This window comes from Haliotis asinina, chromosome 6 (genome assembly GCF_037392515.1).
Source record: "Haliotis asinina isolate JCU_RB_2024 chromosome 6, JCU_Hal_asi_v2, whole genome shotgun sequence".
NCBI lineage: Eukaryota > Metazoa > Mollusca > Gastropoda > Lepetellida > Haliotidae > Haliotis > Haliotis asinina.
In genome coordinates this window covers 2,100,307-2,121,497 of record NC_090285.1, presented here as the reverse complement: position 1 = coordinate 2,121,497, position 21,191 = coordinate 2,100,307, and the positions used below count along the sequence as shown (strand labels likewise).

Sequence of the window (21,191 nt, the reverse complement as noted above, 5' to 3'; positions counted from 1 at the left end):
CTCCATATGGATGCAAATGCAGTGTCCTCTTCATTTAAATACAATTTGTTATCAGTGCTTCGTAGATTGTAGACCCTCGTTGCATAAGACAGAAATACATTTCCAAAGCCCAATTTCATTCAGTTTGTGACGTAAGCCGTCTCGTTTAGTGGCGTGCCTCGAAGCGTGGCCAATCAATCAGCAAATTTCATCAAGATGCCTATTCAACAAAGCTTAGCATGGTCAGCGTCGGTGGTGTAAAGGTTAGCATGGTTGCCTTCCAAGCAGTCGATCCGGGTTCGATTCCCGGCCGACGCAACTTTTTATTCCTGCAGGAACATAGCTAGAGAAACGTCGAGTTCATCTCTGACTGAAGAAAGTACAAATGAATTACTCCATGACTATACATCATGTTGATATATATAATTTGCTGTGGACACTTTCTGTTATCTCAGCCATGCTGTGAAGTGAAATATTGTGTGTAATCCAACGTAGAACTGACGGTATTACTGCTTCATTGACAGCCTGACACCGATTGCTGTGGGACAATGCTAAAAGCTGCACAACATTCCGTCCTTACATCAACTTCAATGTAAATGGACACGTTCTCTCATTCCAACGTTCTGATATATATAGAAAGACTCACCTGTGACCTCACAATGTCCTGACGTCACAGAAACGTGACATCACTGACAACAATCACATTGCGTCACAGACTAGGTGTTCTTACCAGGAGACACGCGTTTGGAGGCCTCTTTTTCAACCCCCAGAGGCGCAAAAAAACCCAAAAGAGTGTGCATCGACCGGGAATCGAACCCGGGTCACCCGCGTGGCAGGCGAGTATTCTACCACTAGACCACCGATGCTTCACACTAACAGTGCCTTTTCTTAGCTTCTCATTCTTAAGTTACAGAAGACAGCTGGCAAGGAGGAAGTGTTCAGTTGACAGAAACGTGACATCACTGACAACAATCACATTTCGTCACAGACTAGGTGTTACCAGGAGACACGCGTTTGGAGGCCTCTTTTTCAACCCCCAGAGGCGCAAAAAAAACCAAAAGAGTGTGCATCGACCGGGAATCGAACCCGGGTCACCCGCGTGGCAGGCGAGTATTCTACCACTAGACCACCGATGCTTCACACTAACAGTGCCTTTTCTTAGCTTCCCATTCTTAAGTTAAAGAAGACAGCTGGCAAGGAGGAAGTGTTCAGTTGACGTGTCCATTTACTCCATATGGATGCAAATGCAGTGTCCTCTTCATTTAAATACAATTTGTTATCAGTGCTTCGTAGATTGTAGACCCTCGTTGCATAAGACAGAAATACATTTCCAAAGCCCAATTTCATTCAGTTTGTGACGTAAGCCGTCTCGTTTAGTGGCGTGCCTCGAAGCGTGGCCAATCAATCAGCAAATTTCATTAAGATGCCTATTCAACAAAGCTTAGCATGGTCAGCGTCGGTGGTGTAAAGGTTAGCATGGTTGCCTTCCAAGCAGTCGATCCGGGTTCGATTCCCGGCCGACGCAACTTTTTATTCCTGCAGGAACATAGCTAGAGAAACGTCGAGTTCATCTCTGACTGAAGAAAGTACAAATGAATTACTCCATGACTATACATCATGTTGATATATATAATTTGCTGTGGACACTTTCTGTTATCTCAGCCATGCTGTGAAGTGAAATATTGTGTGTAATCCAAGGTAGAACTGACGGTATTACTGCTTCATTGACAGCCTGACACCGATTGCTGTGGGACAATGCTAAAAGCTGCACAACATTCCGTCCTTACATCAACTTCAATGTAAATGGACACGTTCTCTCATTCCAACGTTCTGATATATATAGAAAGACTCACCTGTGACCTCACAATGTCCTGACGTCACAGAAACGTGACATCACTGACAACAATCACATTGCGTCACAGACTAGGTGTTCTTACCAGGAGACACGCGTTTGGAGGCCTCTTTTTCAACCCCCAGAGGCGCAAAAAAACCCAAAAGATTGTGCATCGACCGGGAATCGAACCCGGGTCACCCGCGTGGCAGGCGAGTATTCTACCACTAGACCACCGATGCTTCACACTAACAGTGCCTTTTCTTAGCTTCTCATTCTTAAGTTAAAGAAGACAGCTGGCAAGGAGGAAGTGTTCAGTTGACGTGTCCATTTACTCCATATGGATGCAAATGCAGTGTCCTCTTCATTTAAATACAATTTGTTTTCAGTGCATCGTAGATTGTAGACCCTCGTTGCATAAGACAGAAATACATTTCCAAAGCCCAATTTCATTCAGTTTGTGACGTAAGCCGTCTCGTTTAGTGGCGTGCCTCGAAGCGTGGCCAATCAATCAGCAAATTTCATCAAGATGCCTATTCAACAAAGCTTAGCATGGTCAGCGTCGGTGGTGTAAAGGTTAGCATGGTTGCCTTCCAAGCAGTCGATCCGGGTTCGATTCCCGGCCGACGCAACTTTTTATTCCTGCAGGAACATAGCTAGAGAAACGTCGAGTTCATCTCTGACTGAAGAAAGTACAAATGAATTACTCCATGACTATACATCATGTTGATATATATAATTTGCTGTGGACACTTTCTGTTATCTCAGCCATGCTGTGAAGTGAAATATTGTGTGTAATCCAACGTAGAACTGACGGTATTACTGCTTCATTGACAGCCTGACACCGATTGCTGTGGGACAATGCTAAAAGCTGCACAACATTCCGTCCTTACATCAACTTCAATGTAAATGGACACGTTCTCTCATTCCAACGTTCTGATATATATAGAAAGACTCACCTGTGACCTCACAATGTCCTGACGTCACAGAAACGTGACATCACTGACAACAATCACATTGCGTCACAGACTAGGTGTTCTTACCAGGAGACACGCGTTTGGAGGCCTCTTTTTCAACCCCCAGAGGCGCAAAAAAACCCAAAAGAGTGTGCATCGACCGGGAATCGAACCCGGGTCACCCGCGTGGCAGGCGAGTATTCTACCACTAGACCACCGATGCTTCACACTAACAGTGCCTTTTCTTAGCTTCTCATTCTTAAGTTAAAGAAGACAGCTGGCAAGGAGGAAGTGTTCAGTTGACGTGTCCATTTACTCCATATGGATGCAAATGCAGTGTCCTCTTCATTTAAATACAATTTGTTATCAGTGCTTCGTAGATTGTAGACCCTCGTTGCATAAGACAGAAATACATTTCCAAAGCCCAATTTCATTCAGTTTGTGACGTAAGCCGTCTCGTTTAGTGGCGTGCCTCGAAGCGTGGCCAATCAATCAGCAAATTTCATTAAGATGCCTATTCAACCAATCCTAGCATGGTCAGCGTCGGTGGTTTAAAGGTTAGCATGGTTGCCTTCCAAGCAGTCGATCCGGGTTCGATTCCCGGCCGACGCAACTTTTTATTCCTGCAGGAACATAGCTAGAGAAACGTCGAGTTCATCTCTGACTGAAGAAAGTACAAATGAATTACTCCATGACTATACATCATGTTGATATATATAATTTGCTGTGGACACTTTCTGTTATCTCAGCCATGCTGTGAAGTGAAATATTGTGTGTAATCCAACGTAGAACTGACGGTATTACTGCTTCATTGACAGCCTGACACCGATTGCTGTGGGACAATGCTAAAAGCTGCACAACATTCCGTCCTTACATCAACTTCAATGTAAATGGACACGTTCTCTCATTCCAACGTTCTGATATATATAGAAAGACTCACCTGTGACCTCACAATGTCCTGACGTCACAGAAACGTGACATCACTGACAACAATCACATTGCGTCACAGACTAGGTGTTCTTACCAGGAGACACGCGTTTGGAGGCCTCTTTTTCAACCCCCAGAGGCGCAAAAAAACCCAAAAGAGTGTGCATCGACCGGGAATCGAACCCGGGTCACCCGCGTGGCAGGCGAGTATTCTACCACTAGACCACCGATGCTTCACACTAACAGTGCCTTTTCTTAGCTTCTCATTCTTAAGTTAAAGAAGACAGCTGGCAAGGAGGAAGTGTTCAGTTGACGTGTCCATTTACTCCATATGGATGCAAATGCAGTGTCCTCTTCATTTAAATACAATTTGTTATCAGTGCTTCGTAGATTGTAGACCCTCGTTGCATAAGACAGAAATACATTTCCAAAGCCCAATTTCATTCAGTTTGTGACGTAAGCCGTCTCGTTTAGTGGCGTGCCTCGAAGCGTGGCCAATCAATCAGCAAATTTCATTAAGATGCCTATTCAACCAATCCTAGCATGGTCAGCGTCGGTGGTTTAAAGGTTAGCATGGTTGCCTTCCAAGCAGTCGATCCGGGTTCGATTCCCGGCCGACGCAACTTTTTATTCCTGCAGGAACATAGCTAGAGAAACGTCGAGTTCATCTCTGACTGAAGAAAGTACAAATGAATTACTCCATGACTATACATCATGTTGATATATATAATTTGCTGTGGACACTTTCTGTTATCTCAGCCATGCTGTGAAGTGAAATATTGTGTGTAATCCAAGGTAGAACTGACGGTATTACTGCTTCATTGACAGCCTGACACCGATTGCTGTGGGACAATGCTAAAAGCTGCACAACATTCCGTCCTTACATCAACTTCAATGTAAATGGACACGTTCTCTCATTCCAACGTTCTGATATATATAGAAAGACTCACCTGTGAGCTCACAATGTCCTGACGTCACAGAAACGTGACATCACTGACAACAATCACATTGCGTCACAGACTAGGTGTTCTTACCAGGAGACACGCGTTTGGAGGCCTCTTTTTCAACCCCCAGAGGCGCAAAAAAAACCAAAAGAGTGTGCATCGACCGGGAATCGAACCCGGGTCACCCGCGTGGCAGGCGAGTATTCTACCACTAGACCACCGATGCTTCACACTAACAGTGCCTTTTCTTAGCTTCCCATTCTTAAGTTAAAGAAGACAGCTGGCAAGGAGGAAGTGTTCAGTTGACGTGTCCATTTACTCCATATGGATGCAAATGCAGTGTCCTCTTCATTTAAATACAATTTGTTATCAGTGCTTCGTAGATTGTAGACCCTCGTTGCATAAGACAGAAATACATTTCCAAAGCCCAATTTCATTCAGTTTGTGACGTAAGCCGTCTCGTTTAGTGGCGTGCCTCGAAGCGTGGCCAATCAATCAGCAAATTTCATTAAGATGCCTATTCAACCAATCCTAGCATGGTCAGCGTCGGTGGTGTAAAGGTTAGCATGGTTGCCTTCCAAGCAGTCGATCCGGGTTCGATTCGCGGCCGACGCAACTTTTTATTCCTGCAGGAACATAGCTAGAGAAACGTCGAGTTCATCTCTGACTGAAGAAAGTACAAATGAATTACTCCATGACTATACATCATGTTGATATATATAATTTGCTGTGGACACTTTCTGTTATCTCAGCCATGCTGTGAAGTGAAATATTGTGTGTAATCCAACGTAGAACTGACGGTATTACTGCTTCATTGACAGCCTGACACCGATTGCTGTGGGACAATGCTAAAAGCTGCACAACATTCCGTCCTTACATCAACTTCAATGTAAATGGACACGTTCTCTCATTCCAACGTTCTGATATATATAGAAAGACTCACCTGTGACCTCACAATGTCCTGACGTCACAGAAACGTGACATCACTGACAACAATCACATTGCGTCACAGACTAGGTGTTCTTACCAGGAGACACGCGTTTGGAGGCATCTTTTTCAACCCCCAGAGGAGCAAAAAAACCCAAAAAGAGTGTGCATCGACCGGGAATCGAACCCGGGTCACCCGCGTGGCAGGCGAGTATTCTACCACTAGACCACCGATGCTTCACACTAACAGTGCCTTTTCTTAGCTTCTCATTCTTAAGTTAAAGAAGACAGCTGGCAAGGAGGAAGTGTTCAGTTGACGTGTCCATTTACTCCATATGGATGCAAATGCAGTGTCCTCTTCATTTAAATACAATTTGTTATCAGTGCTTCGTAGATTGTAGACCCTCGTTGCATAAGACAGAAATACATTTCCAAAGCCCAATTTCATTCAGTTTGTGACGTATGCCGTCTCGTTTAGTGGCGTGCCTCGAAGCGTGGCCAATCAATCAGCAAATTTCATTAAGATGCCTATTCAACCAATCCTAGCATGGTCAGCGTCGGTGGTGTAAAGGTTAGCATGGTTGCCTTCCAAGCAGTCGATCCGGGTTCGATTCCCGGCCGACGCAACTTTTTATTCCTGCAGGAACATAGCTAGAGAAACGTCGAGTTCATCTCTGACTGAAGAAAGTACAAATGAATTACTCCATGACTATACATCATGTTGATATATATAATTTGCTGTGGACACTTTCTGTTATCTCAGCCATGCTGTGAAGTGAAATATTGTGTGTAATCCAAGGTAGAACTGACGGTATTACTGCTTCATTGACAGCCTGACACCGATTGCTGTGGGACAATGCTAAAAGCTGCACAACATTCCGTCCTTACATCAACTTCAATGTAAATGGACACGTTCTCTCATTCCAACGTTCTGATATATATAGAAAGACTCACCTGTGACCTCACAATGTCCTGACGTCACAGAAACGTGACATCACTGACAACAATCACATTGCGTCACAGACTAGGTGTTCTTACCAGGAGACACGCGTTTGGAGGCCTCTTTTTCAACCCCCAGAGGCGCAAAAAAAACCAAAAGAGTGTGCATCGACCGGGAATCGAACCCGGGTCACCCGCGTGGCAGGCGAGTATTCTACCACTAGACCACCGATGCTTCACACTAACAGTGCCTTTTCTTAGCTTCTCATTCTTAAGTTAAAGAAGACAGCTGGCAAGGAGGAAGTGTTCAGTTGACGTGTCCATTTACTCCATATGGATGCAAATGCAGTGTCCTCTTCATTTAAATACAATTTGTTATCAGTGCTTCGTAGATTGTAGACCCTCGTTGCATAAGACAGAAATACATTTCCAAAGCCCAATTTCATTCAGTTTGTGACGTAAGCCGTCTCGTTTAGTGGCGTGCCTCGAAGCGTGGCCAATCAATCAGCAAATTTCATTAAGATGCCTATTCAACCAATCCTAGCATGGTCAGCGTCGGTGGTGTAAAGGTTAGCATGGTTGCCTTCCAAGCAGTCGATCCGGGTTCGATTCCCGGCCGACGCAACTTTTTATTCCTGCAGGAACATAGCTAGAGAAACGTCGAGTTCATCTCTGACTGAAGAAAGTACAAATGAATTACTCCATGACTATACATCATGTTGATATATATAATTTGCTGTGGACACTTTCTGTTATCTCAGCCATGCTGTGAAGTGAAATATTGTGTGTAATCCAACGTAGAACTGACGGTATTACTGCTTCATTGACAGCCTGACACCGATTGCTGTGGGACAATGCTAAAAGCTGCACAACATTCCGTCCTTACATCAACTTCAATGTAAATGGACACGTTCTCTCATTCCAACGTTCTGATATATATAGAAAGACTCACCTGTGAGCTCACAATGTCCTGACGTCACAGAAACGTGACATCACTGACAACAATCACATTGCGTCACAGACTAGGTGTTCTTACCAGGAGACACGCGTTTGGAGGCCTCTTTTTCAACCCCCAGAGGCGCAAAAAAACCCAAAAAGAGTGTGCATCGACCGGGAATCGAACCCGGGTCACCCGCGTGGCAGGCGAGTATTCTACCACTAGACCACCGATGCTTCACACTAACAGTGCCTTTTCTTAGCTTCTCATTCTTAAGTTAAAGAAGACAGCTGGCAAGGAGGAAGTGTTCAGTTGACAGAAACGTGACATCACTGACAACAATCACATTGCGTCACAGACTAGGTGTTCTTTCCAGGAGACACGCGTTTGGAGGCCTCTTTTTCAACCCCCAGAGGCGCAAAAAAAACCAAAAGAGTGTGCATCGACCGGGAATCGAAACCGGGTCACCCGCGTGGCAGGCGAGTATTCTACCACTAGACCACCGATGCTTCACACTAACAGTGCCTTTTCTTAGCTTCTCATTCTTAAGTTAAAGAAGACAGCTGGCAAGGAGGAAGTGTTCAGTTGACGTGTCCATTTACTCCATATGGATGCAAATGCAGTGTCCTCTTCATTTAAATACAATTTGTTATCAGTGCTTCGTAGATTGTAGACCCTCGTTGCATAAGACAGAAATACATTTCCAAAGCCCAATTTCATTCAGTTTGTGACGTAAGCCGTCTCGTTTAGTGGCGTGCCTCGAAGCGTGGCCAATCAATCAGCAAATTTCATTAAGATGCCTATTCAACCAATCCTAGCATGGTCAGCGTCGGTGGTGTAAAGGTTAGCATGGTTGCCTTCCAAGCAGTCGATCCGGGTTCGATTCCCGGCCGACGCAACTTTTTATTCCTGCAGGAACATAGCTAGAGAAACGTCGAGTTCATCTCTGACTGAAGAAAGTACAAATGAATTACTCCATGACTATACATCATGTTGATATATATAATTTGCTGTGGACACTTTCTGTTATCTCAGCCATGCTGTGAAGTGAAATATTGTGTGTAATCCAAGGTAGAACTGACGGTATTACTGCTTCATTGACAGCCTGACACCGATTGCTGTGGGACAATGCTAAAAGCTGCACAACATTCCGTCCTTACATCAACTTCAATGTAAATGGACACGTTCTCTCATTCCAACGTTCTGATATATATAGAAAGACTCACCTGTGACCTCACAATGTCCTGACGTCACAGAAACGTGACATCACTGACAACAATCACATTGCGTCACAGACTAGGTGTTCTTACCAGGAGACACGCGTTTGGAGGCCTCTTTTTCAACCCCCAGAGGCGCAAAAAAAACCAAAAGAGTGTGCATCGACCGGGAATCGAACCCGGGTCACCCGCGTGGCAGGCGAGTATTCTACCACTAGACCACCGATGCTTCACACTAACAGTGCCTTTTCTTAGCTTCTCATTCTTAAGTTAAAGAAGACAGCTGGCAAGGAGGAAGTGTTCAGTTGACGTGTCCATTTACTCCATATGGATGCAAATGCAGTGTCCTCTTCATTTAAATACAATTTGTTATCAGTGCTTCGTAGATTGTAGACCCTCGTTGCATAAGACAGAAATACATTTCCAAAGCCCAATTTCATTCAGTTTGTGACGTAAGCCGTCTCGTTTAGTGGCGTGCCTCGAAGCGTGGCCAATCAATCAGCAAATTTCATTAAGATGCCTATTCAACCAATCCTAGCATGGTCAGCGTCGGTGGTGTAAAGGTTAGCATGGTTGCCTTCCAAGCAGTCGATCCGGGTTCGATTCCCGGCCGACGCAACTTTTTATTCCTGCAGGAACATAGCTAGAGAAACGTCGAGTTCATCTCTGACTGAAGAAAGTACAAATGAATTACTCCATGACTATACATCATGTTGATATATATAATTTGCTGTGGACACTTTCTGTTATCTCAGCCATGCTGTGAAGTGAAATATTGTGTGTAATCCAACGTAGAACTGACGGTATTACTGCTTCATTGACAGCCTGACACCGATTGCTGTGGGACAATGCTAAAAGCTGCACAACATTCCGTCCTTACATCAACTTCAATGTAAATGGACACGTTCTCTCATTCCAACGTTCTGATATATATAGAAAGACTCACCTGTGACCTCACAATGTCCTGACGTCACAGAAACGTGACATCACTGACAACAATCACATTGCGTCACAGACTAGGTGTTCTTACCAGGAGACACGCGTTTGGAGGCCGCTTTTTCAACCCCCAGAGGCGCAAAAAAAACCAAAAGAGTGTGCATCGACCGGGAATCGAACCCGGGTCACCCGCGTGGCAGGCGAGTATTCTACCACTAGACCACCGATGCTTCACACTAACTGTGCCTTTTCTTAGCTTCTCATTCTTAAGTTAAAGAAGACAGCTGGCAAGGAGGAAGTGTTCAGTTGACGTGTCCATTTACTCCATATGGATGCAAATGCAGTGTCCTCTTCATTTAAATACAATTTGTTATCAGTGCTTCGTAGATTGTAGACCCTCGTTGCATAAGACAGAAATACATTTCCAAAGCCCAATTTCATTCAGTTTGTGACGTAAGCCGTCTCGTTTAGTGGCGTGCCTCGAAGCGTGGCCAATCAATCAGCAAATTTCATTAAGATGCCTATTCAACAAAGCTTAGCATGGTCAGCGTCGGTGGTGTAAAGGTTAGCATGGTTGCCTTCCAAGCAGTCGATCCGGGTTCGATTCCCGGCCGACGCAACTTTTTATTCCTGCAGGAACATAGCTAGAGAAACGTCGAGTTCATCTCTGACTGAAGAAAGTACAAATGAATTACTCCATGACTATACATCATGTTGATATATATAATTTGCTGTGGACACTTTCTGTTATCTCAGCCATGCTGTGAAGTGAAATATTGTGTGTAATCCAAGGTAGAACTGACGGTATTACTGCTTCATTGACAGCCTGACACCGATTGCTGTGGGACAATGCTAAAAGCTGCACAACATTCCGTCCTTACATCAACTTCAATGTAAATGGACACGTTCTCTCATTCCAACGTTCTGATATATATAGAAAGACTCACCTGTGAGCTCACAATGTCCTGACGTCACAGAAACGTGACATCACTGACAACAATCACATTGCGTCACAGACTAGGTGTTCTTACCAGGAGACACGCGTTTGGAGGCCTCTTTTTCAACCCCCAGAGGCGCAAAAAAAACCAATAAGAGTGTGCATCGACCGGGAATCGAACCCGGGTCACCCGCGTGGCAGGCGAGTATTCTACCACTAGACCACCGATGCTTCACACTAACAGTGCCTTTTCTTAGCTTCTCATTCTTAAGTTAAAGAAGACAGCTGGCAAGGAGGAAGTGTTCAGTTGACGTGTCCATTTACTCCATATGGATGCAAATGCAGTGTCCTCTTCATTTAAATACAATTTGTTATCAGTGCTTCGTAGATTGTAGACCCTCGTTGCATAAGACAGAAATACATTTCCAAAGCCCAATTTCATTCAGTTTGTGACGTAAGCCGTCTCGTTTAGTGGCGTGCCTCGAAGCGTGGCCAATCAATCAGCAAATTTCATTAAGATGCCTATTCAACAAAGCTTAGCATGGTCAGCGTCGGTGGTGTAAAGGTTAGCATGGTTGCCTTCCAAGCAGTCGATCCGGGTTCGATTCCCGGCCGACGCAACTTTTTATTCCTGCAGGAACATAGCTAGAGAAACGTCGAGTTCATCTCTGACTGAAGAAAGTACAAATGAATTACTCCATGACTATACATCATGTTGATATATATAATTTGCTGTGGACACTTTCTGTTATCTCAGCCATGCTGTGAAGTGAAATATTGTGTGTAATCCAAGGTAGAACTGACGGTATTACTGCTTCATTGACAGCCTGACACCAATTGCTGTGGGACAATGCTAAAAGCTGCACAACATTCCGTCCTTACATCAACTTCAATGTAAATGGACACGTTCTCTCATTCCAACGTTCTGATATATATAGAAAGACTCACCTGTGAGCTCACAATGTCCTGACGTCACAGAAACGTGACATCACTGACAACAATCACATTGCGTCACAGACTAGGTGTTCTTACCAGGAGACACGCGTTTGGAGGCCTCTTTTTCAACCCCCAGAGGCGCAAAAAAAACCAAAAGAGTGTGCATCGACCGGGAATCGAACCCGGGTCACCCGCGTGGCAGGCGAGTATTCTACCACTAGACCACCGATGCTTCACACTAACAGTGCCTTTTCTTAGCTTCTCATTCTTAAGTTAAAGAAGACAGCTGGCAAGGAGGAAGTGTTCAGTTGACGTGTCCATTTACTCCATATGGATGCAAATGCAGTGTCCTCTTCATTTAAATACAATTTGTTATCAGTGCTTCGTAGATTGTAGACCCTCGTTGCATAAGACAGAAATACATTTCCAAAGCCCAATTTCATTCAGTTTGTGACGTAAGCCGTCTCGTTTAGTGGCGTGCCTCGAAGCGTGGCCAATCAATCAGCAAATTTCATTAAGATGCCTATTCAACAAAGCTTAGCATGGTCAGCGTCGGTGGTGTAAAGGTTAGCATGGTTGCCTTCCAAGCAGTCGATCCGGGTTCGATTCCCGGCCGACGCAACTTTTTATTCCTGCAGGAACATAGCTAGAGAAACGTCGAGTTCATCTCTGACTGAAGAAAGTACAAATGAATTACTCCATGACTATACATCATGTTGATATATATAATTTGCTGTGGACACTTTCTGTTATCTCAGCCATGCTGTGAAGTGAAATATTGTGTGTAATCCAACGTAGAACTGACGGTATTACTGCTTCATTGACAGCCTGACACCGATTGCTGTGGGACAATGCTAAAAGCTGCACAACATTCCGTCCTTACATCAACTTCAATGTAAATGGACACGTTCTCTCATTCCAACGTTCTGATATATATAGAAAGACTCACCTGTGACCTCACAATGTCCTGACGTCACAGAAACGTGACATCACTGACAACAATCACATTGCGTCACAGACTAGGTGTTCTTACCAGGAGACACGCGTTTGGAGGCCTCTTTTTCAACCCCCAGAGGCGCAAAAAAAACCAAAAGAGTGTGCATCGACCGGGAATCGAACCCGGGTCACCCGCGTGGCAGGCGAGTATTCTACCACTAGACCACCGATGCTTCACACTAACAGTGCCTTTTCTTAGCTTCTCATTCTTAAGTTAAAGAAGACAGCTGGCAAGGAGGAAGTGTTCAGTTGACGTGTCCATTTACTCCATATGGATGCAAATGCAGTGTCCTCTTCATTTAAATACAATTTGTTATCAGTGCTTCGTAGATTGTAGACCCTCGTTGCATAAGACAGAAATACATTTCCAAAGCCCAATTTCATTCAGTTTGTGACGTAAGCCGTCTCGTTTAGTGGCGTGCCTCGAAGCGTGGCCAATCAATCAGCAAATTTCATTAAGATGCCTATTCAACAAAGCTTAGCATGGTCAGCGTCGGTGGTGTAAAGGTTAGCATGGTTGCCTTCCAAGCAGTCGATCCGGGTTCGATTCCCGGCCGACGCAACTTTTTATTCCTGCAGGAACATAGCTAGAGAAACGTCGAGTTCATCTCTGACTGAAGAAAGTACAAATGAATTACTCCATGACTATACATCATGTTGATATATATAATTTGCTGTGGACACTTTCTGTTATCTCAGCCATGCTGTGAAGTGAAATATTGTGTGTAATCCAAGGTAGAACTGACGGCATTACTGCTTCATTGACAGCCTGACACCGATTGCTGTGGGACAATGCTAAAAGCTGCACAACATTCCGTCCTTACATCAACTTCAATGTAAATGGACACGTTCTCTCATTCCAACGTTCTGATATATATAGAAAGACTCACCTGTGACCTCACAATGTCCTGACGTCACAGAAACGTGACATCACTGACAACAATCACATTGCGTCACAGACTAGGTGTTCTTACCAGGAGACACGCGTTTGGAGGCCTCTTTTTCAACCCCCAGAGGCGCAAAAAAAACCAAAAAGAGTGTGCATCGACCGGGAATCGAACCCGGGTCACCCGCGTGGCAGGCGAGTATTCTACCACTAGACCACCGATGCTTCACACTAACAGTGCCTTTTCTTAGCTTCTCATTCTTAAGTTAAAGAAGACAGCTGGCAAGGAGGAAGTGTTCAGTTGACGTGTCCATTTACTCCATATGGATGCAAATGCAGTGTCCTCTTCATTTAAATACAATTTGTTATCAGTGCTTCGTAGATTGTAGACCCTCGTTGCATAAGACAGAAATACATTTCCAAAGCCCAATTTCATTCAGTTTGTGACGTAAGCCGTCTCGTTTAGTGGCGTGCCTCGAAGCGTGGCCAATCAATCAGCAAATTTCATTAAGATGCCTATTCAACCAATCCTAGCATGGTCAGCGTCGGTGGTGTAAAGGTTAGCATGGTTGCCTTCAGTGTCCATTTACTCCATATGGATGCAAATGCAGTGTCCTCTTCATTTAAATACAATTTGTTATCAGTGCTTCGTAGATTGTAGACCCTCGTTGCATAAGACAGAAATACATTTCCAAAGCCCAATTTCATTCAGTTTGTGACGTAAGCCGTCTCGTTTAGTGGCGTGCCTCGAAGCGTGGCCAATCAATCAGCAAATTTCATTAAGATGCCTATTCAACAAAGCTTAGCATGGTCAGCGTCGGTGGTGTAAAGGTTAGCATGGTTGCCTTCCAAGCAGTCGATCCGGGTTCGATTCCCGGCCGACGCAACTTTTTATTCCTGCAGGAACATAGCTAGAGAAACGTCGAGTTCATCTCTGACTGAAGAAAGTACAAATGAATTACTCCATGACTATACATCATGTTGATATATATAATTTGCTGTGGACACTTTCTGTTATCTCAGCCATGCTGTGAAGTGAAATATTGTGTGTAATCCAACGTAGAACTGACGGTATTACTGCTTCATTGACAGCCTGACACCGATTGCTGTGGGACAATGCTAAAAGCTGCACAACATTCCGTCCTTACATCAACTTCAATGTAAATGGACACGTTCTCTCATTCCAACGTTCTGATATATATAGAAAGACTCACCTGTGACCTCACAATGTCCTGACGTCACAGAAACGTGACATCACTGACAACAATCACATTGCGTCACAGACTAGGTGTTCTTACCAGGAGACACGCGTTTGGAGGCCTCTTTTTCAACCCCCAGAGGCGCAAAAAAAACCAAAAGAGTGTGCATCGACCGGGAATCGAACCCGGGTCACCCGCGTGGCAGGCGAGTATTCTACCACTAGACCACCGATGCTTCACACTAACAGTGCCTTTTCTTAGCTTCTCATTCTTAAGTTAAAGAAGACAGCTGGCAAGGAGGAAGTGTTCAGTTGACGTGTCCATTTACTCCATATGGATGCAAATGCAGTGTCCTCTTCATTTAAATACAATTTGTTATCAGTGCTTCGTAGATTGTAGACCCTCGTTGCATAAGACAGAAATACATTTCCAAAGCCCAATTTCATTCAGTTTGTGACGTAAGCCGTCTCGTTTAGTGGCGTGCCTCGAAGCGTGGCCAATCAATCAGCAAATTTCATTAAGATGCCTATTCAACAAAGCTTAGCATGGTCAGCGTCGGTGGTGTAAAGGTTAGCATGGTTGCCTTCCAAGCAGTCGATCCGGGTTCGATTCCCGGCCGACGCAACTTTTTATTCCTGCAGGAACATAGCTAGAGAAACGTCGAGTTCATCTCTGACTGAAGAAAGTACAAATGAATTACTCCATGACTATACATCATGTTGATATATATAATTTGCTGTGGACACTTTCTGTTATCTCAGCCATGCTGTGAAGTGAAATATTGTGTGTAATCCAACGTAGAACTGACGGTATTACTGCTTCATTGACAGCCTGACACCGATTGCTGTGGGACAATGCTAAAAGCTGCACAACATTCCGTCCTTACATCAACTTCAATGTAAATGGACACGTTCTCTCATTCCAACGTTCTGATATATATAGAAAGACTCACCTGTGACCTCACAATGTCCTGACGTCACAGAAACGTGACATCACTGACAACAATCACATTGCGTCACAGACTAGGTGTTCTTACCAGGAGACACGCGTTTGGAGGCCTCTTTTTCAACCCCCAGAGGCGCAAAAAAAACCAAAAGAGTGTGCATCGACCGGGAATCGAACCCGGGTCACCCGCGTGGCAGGCGAGTATTCTACCACTAGACCACCGATGCTTCACACTAACAGTGCCTTTACTTAGCTTCTCATTCTTAAGTTAAAGAAGACAGCTGGCAAGGAGGAAGTGTTCAGTTGACGTGTCCATTTACTCCATATGGATGCAAATGCAGTGTCCTCTTCATTTAAATACAATTTGTTATCAGTGCTTCGTAGATTGTAGACCCTCGTTGCATAAGACAGAAATACATTTCCAAAGCCCAATTTCATTCAGTTTGTGACGTAAGCCGTCTCGTTTAGTGGCGTGCCTCGAAGCGTGGCCAATCAATCAGCAAATTTCATTAAGATGCCTATTCAACCAATCCTAGCATGGTCAGCGTCGGTGGTGTAAAGGTTAGCATGGTTGCCTTCCAAGCAGTCGATCCGGGTTCGATTCCCGGCCGACGCAACTTTTTATTCCTGCAGGAACATAGCTAGAGAAACGTCGAGTTCATCTCTGACTGAAGAAAGTACAAATGAATTACTCCATGACTATACATCATGTTGATATATATAATTTGCTGTGGACACTTTCTGTTATCTCAGCCATGCTGTGAAGTGAAATATTGTGTGTAATCCAACGTAGAACTGACGGTATTACTGCTTCATTGACAGCCTGACACCGATTGCTGTGGGACAATGCTAAAAGCTGCACAACATTCCGTCCTTACATCAACTTCAATGTAAATGGACACGTTCTCTCATTCCAACGTTCTGATATATATAGAAAGACTCACCTGTGACCTCACAATGTCCTGACGTCACAGAAACGTGACATCACTGACAACAATCACATTGCGTCACAGACTAGGTGTTCTTACCAGGAGACACGCGTTTGGAGGCCTCTTTTTCAACCCCCAGAGGCGCAAAAAAACCCAAAAGAGTGTGCATCGACCGGGAATCGAACCCGGGTCACCCGCGTGGCAGGCGAGTATTCTACCACTAGACCACCGATGCTTCACACTAACAGTGCCTTTACTTAGCTTCTCATTCTTAAGTTAAAGAAGACAGCTGGCAAGGAGGAAGTGTTCAGTTGACGTGTCCATTTACTCCATATGGATGCAAATGCAGTGTCCTCTTCATTTAAATACAATTTGTTATCAGTGCTTCGTAGATTGTAGACCCTCGTTGCATAAGACAGAAATACATTTCCAAAGCCCAATTTCATTCAGTTTGTGACGTAAGCCGTCTCGTTTAGTGGCGTGCCTCGAAGCGTGGCCAATCAATCAGCAAATTTCAATAAGATGCCTATCCAACAAAGCTTAGCATGGTCAGCGTCGGTGGTGTAAAGGTTAGCATGGTTGCCTTCCAAGCAGTCGATCCGGGTTCGATTCCCGGCCGACGCAACTTTTTATTCCTGCAGGAACATAGCTAGAGAAACGTCGAGTTCATCTCTGACTGAAGAAAGTACAAATGAATTACTCCATGACTATACATCATGTTGATATATATAATTTGCTGTGGACACTTTCTGTTATCTCAGCCATGCTGTGAAGTGAAATATTGTGTGTAATCCAAGGTAGAACTGACGGTATTACTGCTTCATTGACAGCCTGACACCGATTGCTGTGGGACAATGCTAAAAGCTGCACAACATTCCGTCCTTACATCAACTTCAATGTAAATGGACACGTTCTCTCATTCCAACGTTCTGATATATATAGAAAGACTCACCTGTGACCTCACAATGTCCTGACGTCACAGAAACGTGACATCACTGACAACAATCACATTGCGTCACAGACTAGGTGTTCTTACCAGGAGACACGCGTTTGGAGGCCTCTTTTTCAACCCCCAGAGGCGCAAAAAAAACCAAAAAGAGTGTGCATCGACCGGGAATCGAACCCGGGTCACCCGCGTGGCAGGCGAGTATTCTACCACTAGACCACCGATGCTTCACACTAACAGTGCCTTTTCTTAGCTTCTCATTCTTAAGTTAAAGAAGACAGCTGGCAAGGAGGAAGTGTTCAGTTGACGTGTCCATTTACTCCATATGGATGCAAATGCAGTGTCCTCTTCATTTAAATACAATTTGTTATCAGTGCTTCATAGATTGTAGACCCTCGTTGCATAAGACAGAAATACATTTCCAAAGCCCAATTTCATTCAGTTTGTGACGTAAGCCGTCTCGTTTAGTGGCGTGCCTCGAAGCGTGGCCAATCAATCAGCAAATTTCATTAAGATGCCTATTCCACAAAGCTTAGCATGGTCAGCGTCGGTGGTGTAAAGGTTAGCATGGTTGCCTTCCAAGCAGTCGATCCGGGTTCGATTCCCGGCCGACGCAACTTTTTATTCCTGCAGGAACATAGCTAGAGAAACGTCGAGTTCATCTCTGACTGAAGAAAGTACAAATGAATTACTCCATGACTATACATCATGTTGATATATATAATTTGCTGTGGACACTTTCTGTTATCTCAGCCATGCTGTGAAGTGAAATATTGTGTGTAATCCAACGTAGAACTGACGGTATTACTGCTTCATTGACAGCCTGACACCGATTGCTGTGGGACAATGCTAAAAGCTGCACAACATTCCGTCCTTACATCAACTTCAATGTAAATGGACACGTTCTCTCATTCCAACGTTCTGATATATATAGAAAGACTCACCTGTGACCTCACAATGTCCTGACGTCACAGAAACGTGACATCACTGACAACAATCACATTGCGTCACAGACTAGGTGTTCTTACCAGGAGACACGCGTTTGGAGGCCTCTTTTTCAACCCCCAGAGGCGCAAAAAAAACCAAAAAGAGTGTGCATCGACCGGGAATCGAACCCGGGTCACCCGCGTGGCAGGCGAGTATTCTACCACTAGACCACCGATGCTTCACACTAACAGTGCCTTTTCTTAGCTTCTCATTCTTAAGTTAAAGAAGACAGCTGGCAAGGAGGAAGTGTTCAGTTGACGTGTCCATTTACTCCATATGGATGCAAATGCAGTGTCCTCTTCATTTAAATACAATTTGTTATCAGTGCTTCATAGATTGTAGACCCTCGTTGCATAAGACAGAAATACATTTCCAAAGCCCAATTTCATTCAGTTTGTGACGTAAGCCGTCTCGTTTAGTGGCGTGCCTCGAAGCGTGGCCAATCAATCAGCAAATTTCATTAAGATGCCTATTCAACAAAGCTTAGCATGGTCAGCGTCGGTGGTGTAAAGGTTAGCATGGTTGCCTTCCAAGCAGTCGATCCGGGTTCGATTCCCGGCCGACGCAACTTTTTATTCCTGCAGGAACATAGCTAGAGAAACGTCGAGTTCATCTCTGACTGAAGAAAGTACAAATGAATTACTCCATGACTATACATCATGTTGATATATATAATTTGCTGTGGACACTTTCTGTTATCTCAGCCATGCTGTGAAGTGAAATATTGTGTGTAATCCAAGGTAGAACTGACGGTATTACTGCTTCATTGACAGCCTGACACCGATTGCTGTGGGACAATGCTAAAAGCTGCACAACATTCCGTCCTTACATCAACTTCAATGTAAATGGACACGTTCTCTCATTCCAACGTTCTGATATATATAGAAAGACTCACCTGTGACCTCACAATGTCCTGACGTCACAGAAACGTGACATCACTGACAACAATCACATTGCGTCACAGACTAGGTGTTCTTACCAGGAGACACGCGTTTGGAGGCCTCTTTTTCAACCCCCAGAGGCGCAAAAAAAACCAAAAAGAGTGTGCATCGACCGGGAATCGAACCCGGGTCACCCGCGTGGCAGGCGAGTATTCTACCACTAGACCACCGATGCTTCACACTAACAGTGCCTTTTCTTAGCTTCTCATTCTTAAGTTAAAGAAGACAGCTGGCAAGGAGGAAGTGTTCAGTTGACGTGTCCATTTACTCCATATGGATGCAAATGCAGTGTCCTCTTCATTTAAATACAATTTGTTATCAGTGCTTCATAGATTGTAGACCCTCGTTGCATAAGACAGAAATACATTTCCAAAGCCCAATTTCATTCAGTTTGTGACGTAAGCCGTCTCGTTTAGTGGCGTGCCTCGAAGCGTGGCCAATCAATCAGCAAATTTCATTAAGATGCCTATTCAACAAAGCTTAGCATGGTCAGCGTCGGTGGTGTAAAGGTTAGCATGGTTGCCTTCCAAGCAGTCGATCCGGGTTCGATTCCCGGCCGACGCAACTTTTTATTCCTGCAGGAACATAGCTAGAGAAACGTCGAGTTCATCTCTGACTGAAGAAAGTACAAATGAATTACTCCATGACTATACATCATGTTGATATATATAATTTGCTGTGGACACTTTCTGTTATCTCAGCCATGCTGTGAAGTGAAATATTGTGTGTAATCCAACGTAGAACTGACGGTATTACTGCTTCATTGACAGCCTGACACCGATTGCTGTGGGACAATGCTAAAAGCTGCACAACATTCCGTCCTTACATCAACTTCAATGTAAATGGACACGTTCTCTCATTCCAACGTTCTGATATATATAGAAAGACTCACCTGTGACCTCACAATGTCCTGACGTCACAGAAACGTGACATCACTGACAACAATCACATTGCGTCACAGACTAGGTGTTCTTACCAGGAGACACGCGTTTGGAGGCCTCTTTTTCAACCCCCAGAGGCGCAAAAAAAACCCAAAAAGAGTGTGCATCGACCGGGAATCGAACCCGGGTCACCCGCGTGGCAGGCGAGTATTCTACCACTAGACCACCGATGCTTCACACTAACAGTGCCTTTTCTTAGCTTCTCATTCTTAAGTTAAAGAAGACAGCTGGCAAGGAGGAAGTGTTCAGTTGACGTGTCCATTTACTCCATATGGATGCAAATGCAGTGTCCTCTTCATTTAAATACAATTTGTTATCAGTGCTTCGTAGATTGTAGACCCTCGTTGCATAAGACAGAAATACATTTCCAAAGCCCAATTTCATTCAGTTTGTGACGTAAGCCGTCTCGTTTAGTGGCGTGCCTCGAAGCGTGGCCAATCAATCAGCAAATTTCAATAAGATGCCTATTCAACAAAGCTTAGCATGGTCAGCGTCGGTGGTGTAAAGGTTAGCATGGTTGCCTTCCAAGCAGTCGATCCGGGTTCGATTCCCGGCCGACGCAACTTTTTATTCCTGCAGGAACATAGCTAGAGAAACGTCGAGTTCATCTCTGACTGAAGAAAGTACAAATGAATTACTCCATGACTATACATCATGTTGATATATATAATTTGCTGTGGACACTTTCTGTTATCTCAGCCATGCTGTGAAGTGAAATATTGTGTGTAATCCAAGGTAGAACTGACGGTATTACTGCTTCATTGACAGCCTGACACCGATTGCTGTGGGACAATGCTAAAAGCTGCACAACATTCCGTCCTTACATCAACTTCAATGTAAATGGACACGTTCTCTCATTCCAACGTTCTGATATATATAGAAAGACTCACCTGTGACCTCACAATGTCCTGACGTCACAGAAACGTGACATCACTGACAACAATCACATTGCGTC

The 21,191-nt window shown here is 44.4% G+C and overlaps 44 non-coding genes across 44 annotated transcripts; 21 read left to right on the top strand and 23 right to left on the bottom strand.

The window, feature by feature from the left end:
• Positions 1 to 225: 225 nt before the first annotated feature.
• Trnag-ucc (transfer RNA glycine (anticodon UCC)) lies at positions 226 to 297 on the top strand. Its single transcript has one exon. It is a non-coding gene; the product is annotated as a tRNA-Gly (tRNA).
• A 477-nt stretch (positions 298 to 774) lies between these two features.
• Positions 775 to 845, bottom strand: Trnag-gcc (transfer RNA glycine (anticodon GCC)). Its single transcript has one exon. It is a non-coding gene; the product is annotated as a tRNA-Gly (tRNA).
• Positions 846 to 1,044: 199 nt separating this feature from the next.
• Positions 1,045 to 1,115, bottom strand: Trnag-gcc (transfer RNA glycine (anticodon GCC)). The gene has a single exon. It is a non-coding gene; the product is annotated as a tRNA-Gly (tRNA).
• Positions 1,116 to 1,432: 317 nt separating this feature from the next.
• On the top strand, positions 1,433 to 1,504 carry Trnag-ucc (transfer RNA glycine (anticodon UCC)). The gene has a single exon. It is a non-coding gene; the product is annotated as a tRNA-Gly (tRNA).
• A 477-nt stretch (positions 1,505 to 1,981) lies between these two features.
• On the bottom strand, positions 1,982 to 2,052 carry Trnag-gcc (transfer RNA glycine (anticodon GCC)). The gene has a single exon. It is a non-coding gene; the product is annotated as a tRNA-Gly (tRNA).
• Positions 2,053 to 2,369: 317 nt separating this feature from the next.
• Trnag-ucc (transfer RNA glycine (anticodon UCC)) lies at positions 2,370 to 2,441 on the top strand. The gene has a single exon. It is a non-coding gene; the product is annotated as a tRNA-Gly (tRNA).
• A 477-nt stretch (positions 2,442 to 2,918) lies between these two features.
• Positions 2,919 to 2,989, bottom strand: Trnag-gcc (transfer RNA glycine (anticodon GCC)). The gene has a single exon. It is a non-coding gene; the product is annotated as a tRNA-Gly (tRNA).
• Positions 2,990 to 3,306: 317 nt separating this feature from the next.
• Trnag-ucc (transfer RNA glycine (anticodon UCC)) lies at positions 3,307 to 3,378 on the top strand. The gene has a single exon. It is a non-coding gene; the product is annotated as a tRNA-Gly (tRNA).
• Positions 3,379 to 3,855: 477 nt separating this feature from the next.
• Positions 3,856 to 3,926, bottom strand: Trnag-gcc (transfer RNA glycine (anticodon GCC)). The gene has a single exon. It is a non-coding gene; the product is annotated as a tRNA-Gly (tRNA).
• A 317-nt stretch (positions 3,927 to 4,243) lies between these two features.
• Trnag-ucc (transfer RNA glycine (anticodon UCC)) lies at positions 4,244 to 4,315 on the top strand. The gene has a single exon. It is a non-coding gene; the product is annotated as a tRNA-Gly (tRNA).
• Positions 4,316 to 4,792: 477 nt separating this feature from the next.
• Trnag-gcc (transfer RNA glycine (anticodon GCC)) lies at positions 4,793 to 4,863 on the bottom strand. Its single transcript has one exon. It is a non-coding gene; the product is annotated as a tRNA-Gly (tRNA).
• Positions 4,864 to 5,730: 867 nt separating this feature from the next.
• Positions 5,731 to 5,801, bottom strand: Trnag-gcc (transfer RNA glycine (anticodon GCC)). Its single transcript has one exon. It is a non-coding gene; the product is annotated as a tRNA-Gly (tRNA).
• A 317-nt stretch (positions 5,802 to 6,118) lies between these two features.
• Trnag-ucc (transfer RNA glycine (anticodon UCC)) lies at positions 6,119 to 6,190 on the top strand. The gene has a single exon. It is a non-coding gene; the product is annotated as a tRNA-Gly (tRNA).
• Positions 6,191 to 6,667: 477 nt separating this feature from the next.
• Trnag-gcc (transfer RNA glycine (anticodon GCC)) lies at positions 6,668 to 6,738 on the bottom strand. The gene has a single exon. It is a non-coding gene; the product is annotated as a tRNA-Gly (tRNA).
• Positions 6,739 to 7,055: 317 nt separating this feature from the next.
• Positions 7,056 to 7,127, top strand: Trnag-ucc (transfer RNA glycine (anticodon UCC)). Its single transcript has one exon. It is a non-coding gene; the product is annotated as a tRNA-Gly (tRNA).
• Positions 7,128 to 7,605: 478 nt separating this feature from the next.
• On the bottom strand, positions 7,606 to 7,676 carry Trnag-gcc (transfer RNA glycine (anticodon GCC)). Its single transcript has one exon. It is a non-coding gene; the product is annotated as a tRNA-Gly (tRNA).
• A 202-nt stretch (positions 7,677 to 7,878) lies between these two features.
• Positions 7,879 to 7,949, bottom strand: Trnag-gcc (transfer RNA glycine (anticodon GCC)). The gene has a single exon. It is a non-coding gene; the product is annotated as a tRNA-Gly (tRNA).
• Positions 7,950 to 8,266: 317 nt separating this feature from the next.
• Positions 8,267 to 8,338, top strand: Trnag-ucc (transfer RNA glycine (anticodon UCC)). Its single transcript has one exon. It is a non-coding gene; the product is annotated as a tRNA-Gly (tRNA).
• A 477-nt stretch (positions 8,339 to 8,815) lies between these two features.
• Positions 8,816 to 8,886, bottom strand: Trnag-gcc (transfer RNA glycine (anticodon GCC)). The gene has a single exon. It is a non-coding gene; the product is annotated as a tRNA-Gly (tRNA).
• A 317-nt stretch (positions 8,887 to 9,203) lies between these two features.
• Positions 9,204 to 9,275, top strand: Trnag-ucc (transfer RNA glycine (anticodon UCC)). The gene has a single exon. It is a non-coding gene; the product is annotated as a tRNA-Gly (tRNA).
• A 477-nt stretch (positions 9,276 to 9,752) lies between these two features.
• Positions 9,753 to 9,823, bottom strand: Trnag-gcc (transfer RNA glycine (anticodon GCC)). The gene has a single exon. It is a non-coding gene; the product is annotated as a tRNA-Gly (tRNA).
• A 317-nt stretch (positions 9,824 to 10,140) lies between these two features.
• Trnag-ucc (transfer RNA glycine (anticodon UCC)) lies at positions 10,141 to 10,212 on the top strand. Its single transcript has one exon. It is a non-coding gene; the product is annotated as a tRNA-Gly (tRNA).
• Positions 10,213 to 10,690: 478 nt separating this feature from the next.
• Positions 10,691 to 10,761, bottom strand: Trnag-gcc (transfer RNA glycine (anticodon GCC)). Its single transcript has one exon. It is a non-coding gene; the product is annotated as a tRNA-Gly (tRNA).
• A 317-nt stretch (positions 10,762 to 11,078) lies between these two features.
• Trnag-ucc (transfer RNA glycine (anticodon UCC)) lies at positions 11,079 to 11,150 on the top strand. The gene has a single exon. It is a non-coding gene; the product is annotated as a tRNA-Gly (tRNA).
• Positions 11,151 to 11,627: 477 nt separating this feature from the next.
• On the bottom strand, positions 11,628 to 11,698 carry Trnag-gcc (transfer RNA glycine (anticodon GCC)). The gene has a single exon. It is a non-coding gene; the product is annotated as a tRNA-Gly (tRNA).
• Positions 11,699 to 12,015: 317 nt separating this feature from the next.
• Positions 12,016 to 12,087, top strand: Trnag-ucc (transfer RNA glycine (anticodon UCC)). Its single transcript has one exon. It is a non-coding gene; the product is annotated as a tRNA-Gly (tRNA).
• A 477-nt stretch (positions 12,088 to 12,564) lies between these two features.
• Positions 12,565 to 12,635, bottom strand: Trnag-gcc (transfer RNA glycine (anticodon GCC)). The gene has a single exon. It is a non-coding gene; the product is annotated as a tRNA-Gly (tRNA).
• A 317-nt stretch (positions 12,636 to 12,952) lies between these two features.
• Positions 12,953 to 13,024, top strand: Trnag-ucc (transfer RNA glycine (anticodon UCC)). The gene has a single exon. It is a non-coding gene; the product is annotated as a tRNA-Gly (tRNA).
• Positions 13,025 to 13,502: 478 nt separating this feature from the next.
• Trnag-gcc (transfer RNA glycine (anticodon GCC)) lies at positions 13,503 to 13,573 on the bottom strand. Its single transcript has one exon. It is a non-coding gene; the product is annotated as a tRNA-Gly (tRNA).
• A 589-nt stretch (positions 13,574 to 14,162) lies between these two features.
• Trnag-ucc (transfer RNA glycine (anticodon UCC)) lies at positions 14,163 to 14,234 on the top strand. Its single transcript has one exon. It is a non-coding gene; the product is annotated as a tRNA-Gly (tRNA).
• Positions 14,235 to 14,711: 477 nt separating this feature from the next.
• Positions 14,712 to 14,782, bottom strand: Trnag-gcc (transfer RNA glycine (anticodon GCC)). The gene has a single exon. It is a non-coding gene; the product is annotated as a tRNA-Gly (tRNA).
• Positions 14,783 to 15,099: 317 nt separating this feature from the next.
• Trnag-ucc (transfer RNA glycine (anticodon UCC)) lies at positions 15,100 to 15,171 on the top strand. The gene has a single exon. It is a non-coding gene; the product is annotated as a tRNA-Gly (tRNA).
• Positions 15,172 to 15,648: 477 nt separating this feature from the next.
• Positions 15,649 to 15,719, bottom strand: Trnag-gcc (transfer RNA glycine (anticodon GCC)). Its single transcript has one exon. It is a non-coding gene; the product is annotated as a tRNA-Gly (tRNA).
• A 317-nt stretch (positions 15,720 to 16,036) lies between these two features.
• On the top strand, positions 16,037 to 16,108 carry Trnag-ucc (transfer RNA glycine (anticodon UCC)). Its single transcript has one exon. It is a non-coding gene; the product is annotated as a tRNA-Gly (tRNA).
• A 477-nt stretch (positions 16,109 to 16,585) lies between these two features.
• On the bottom strand, positions 16,586 to 16,656 carry Trnag-gcc (transfer RNA glycine (anticodon GCC)). Its single transcript has one exon. It is a non-coding gene; the product is annotated as a tRNA-Gly (tRNA).
• A 317-nt stretch (positions 16,657 to 16,973) lies between these two features.
• Trnag-ucc (transfer RNA glycine (anticodon UCC)) lies at positions 16,974 to 17,045 on the top strand. The gene has a single exon. It is a non-coding gene; the product is annotated as a tRNA-Gly (tRNA).
• A 478-nt stretch (positions 17,046 to 17,523) lies between these two features.
• Positions 17,524 to 17,594, bottom strand: Trnag-gcc (transfer RNA glycine (anticodon GCC)). The gene has a single exon. It is a non-coding gene; the product is annotated as a tRNA-Gly (tRNA).
• Positions 17,595 to 17,911: 317 nt separating this feature from the next.
• On the top strand, positions 17,912 to 17,983 carry Trnag-ucc (transfer RNA glycine (anticodon UCC)). Its single transcript has one exon. It is a non-coding gene; the product is annotated as a tRNA-Gly (tRNA).
• Positions 17,984 to 18,461: 478 nt separating this feature from the next.
• On the bottom strand, positions 18,462 to 18,532 carry Trnag-gcc (transfer RNA glycine (anticodon GCC)). The gene has a single exon. It is a non-coding gene; the product is annotated as a tRNA-Gly (tRNA).
• Positions 18,533 to 18,849: 317 nt separating this feature from the next.
• On the top strand, positions 18,850 to 18,921 carry Trnag-ucc (transfer RNA glycine (anticodon UCC)). The gene has a single exon. It is a non-coding gene; the product is annotated as a tRNA-Gly (tRNA).
• A 478-nt stretch (positions 18,922 to 19,399) lies between these two features.
• On the bottom strand, positions 19,400 to 19,470 carry Trnag-gcc (transfer RNA glycine (anticodon GCC)). Its single transcript has one exon. It is a non-coding gene; the product is annotated as a tRNA-Gly (tRNA).
• Positions 19,471 to 19,787: 317 nt separating this feature from the next.
• Trnag-ucc (transfer RNA glycine (anticodon UCC)) lies at positions 19,788 to 19,859 on the top strand. Its single transcript has one exon. It is a non-coding gene; the product is annotated as a tRNA-Gly (tRNA).
• Positions 19,860 to 20,338: 479 nt separating this feature from the next.
• On the bottom strand, positions 20,339 to 20,409 carry Trnag-gcc (transfer RNA glycine (anticodon GCC)). Its single transcript has one exon. It is a non-coding gene; the product is annotated as a tRNA-Gly (tRNA).
• Positions 20,410 to 20,726: 317 nt separating this feature from the next.
• Positions 20,727 to 20,798, top strand: Trnag-ucc (transfer RNA glycine (anticodon UCC)). Its single transcript has one exon. It is a non-coding gene; the product is annotated as a tRNA-Gly (tRNA).
• Positions 20,799 to 21,191: the final 393 nt, after the last annotated feature.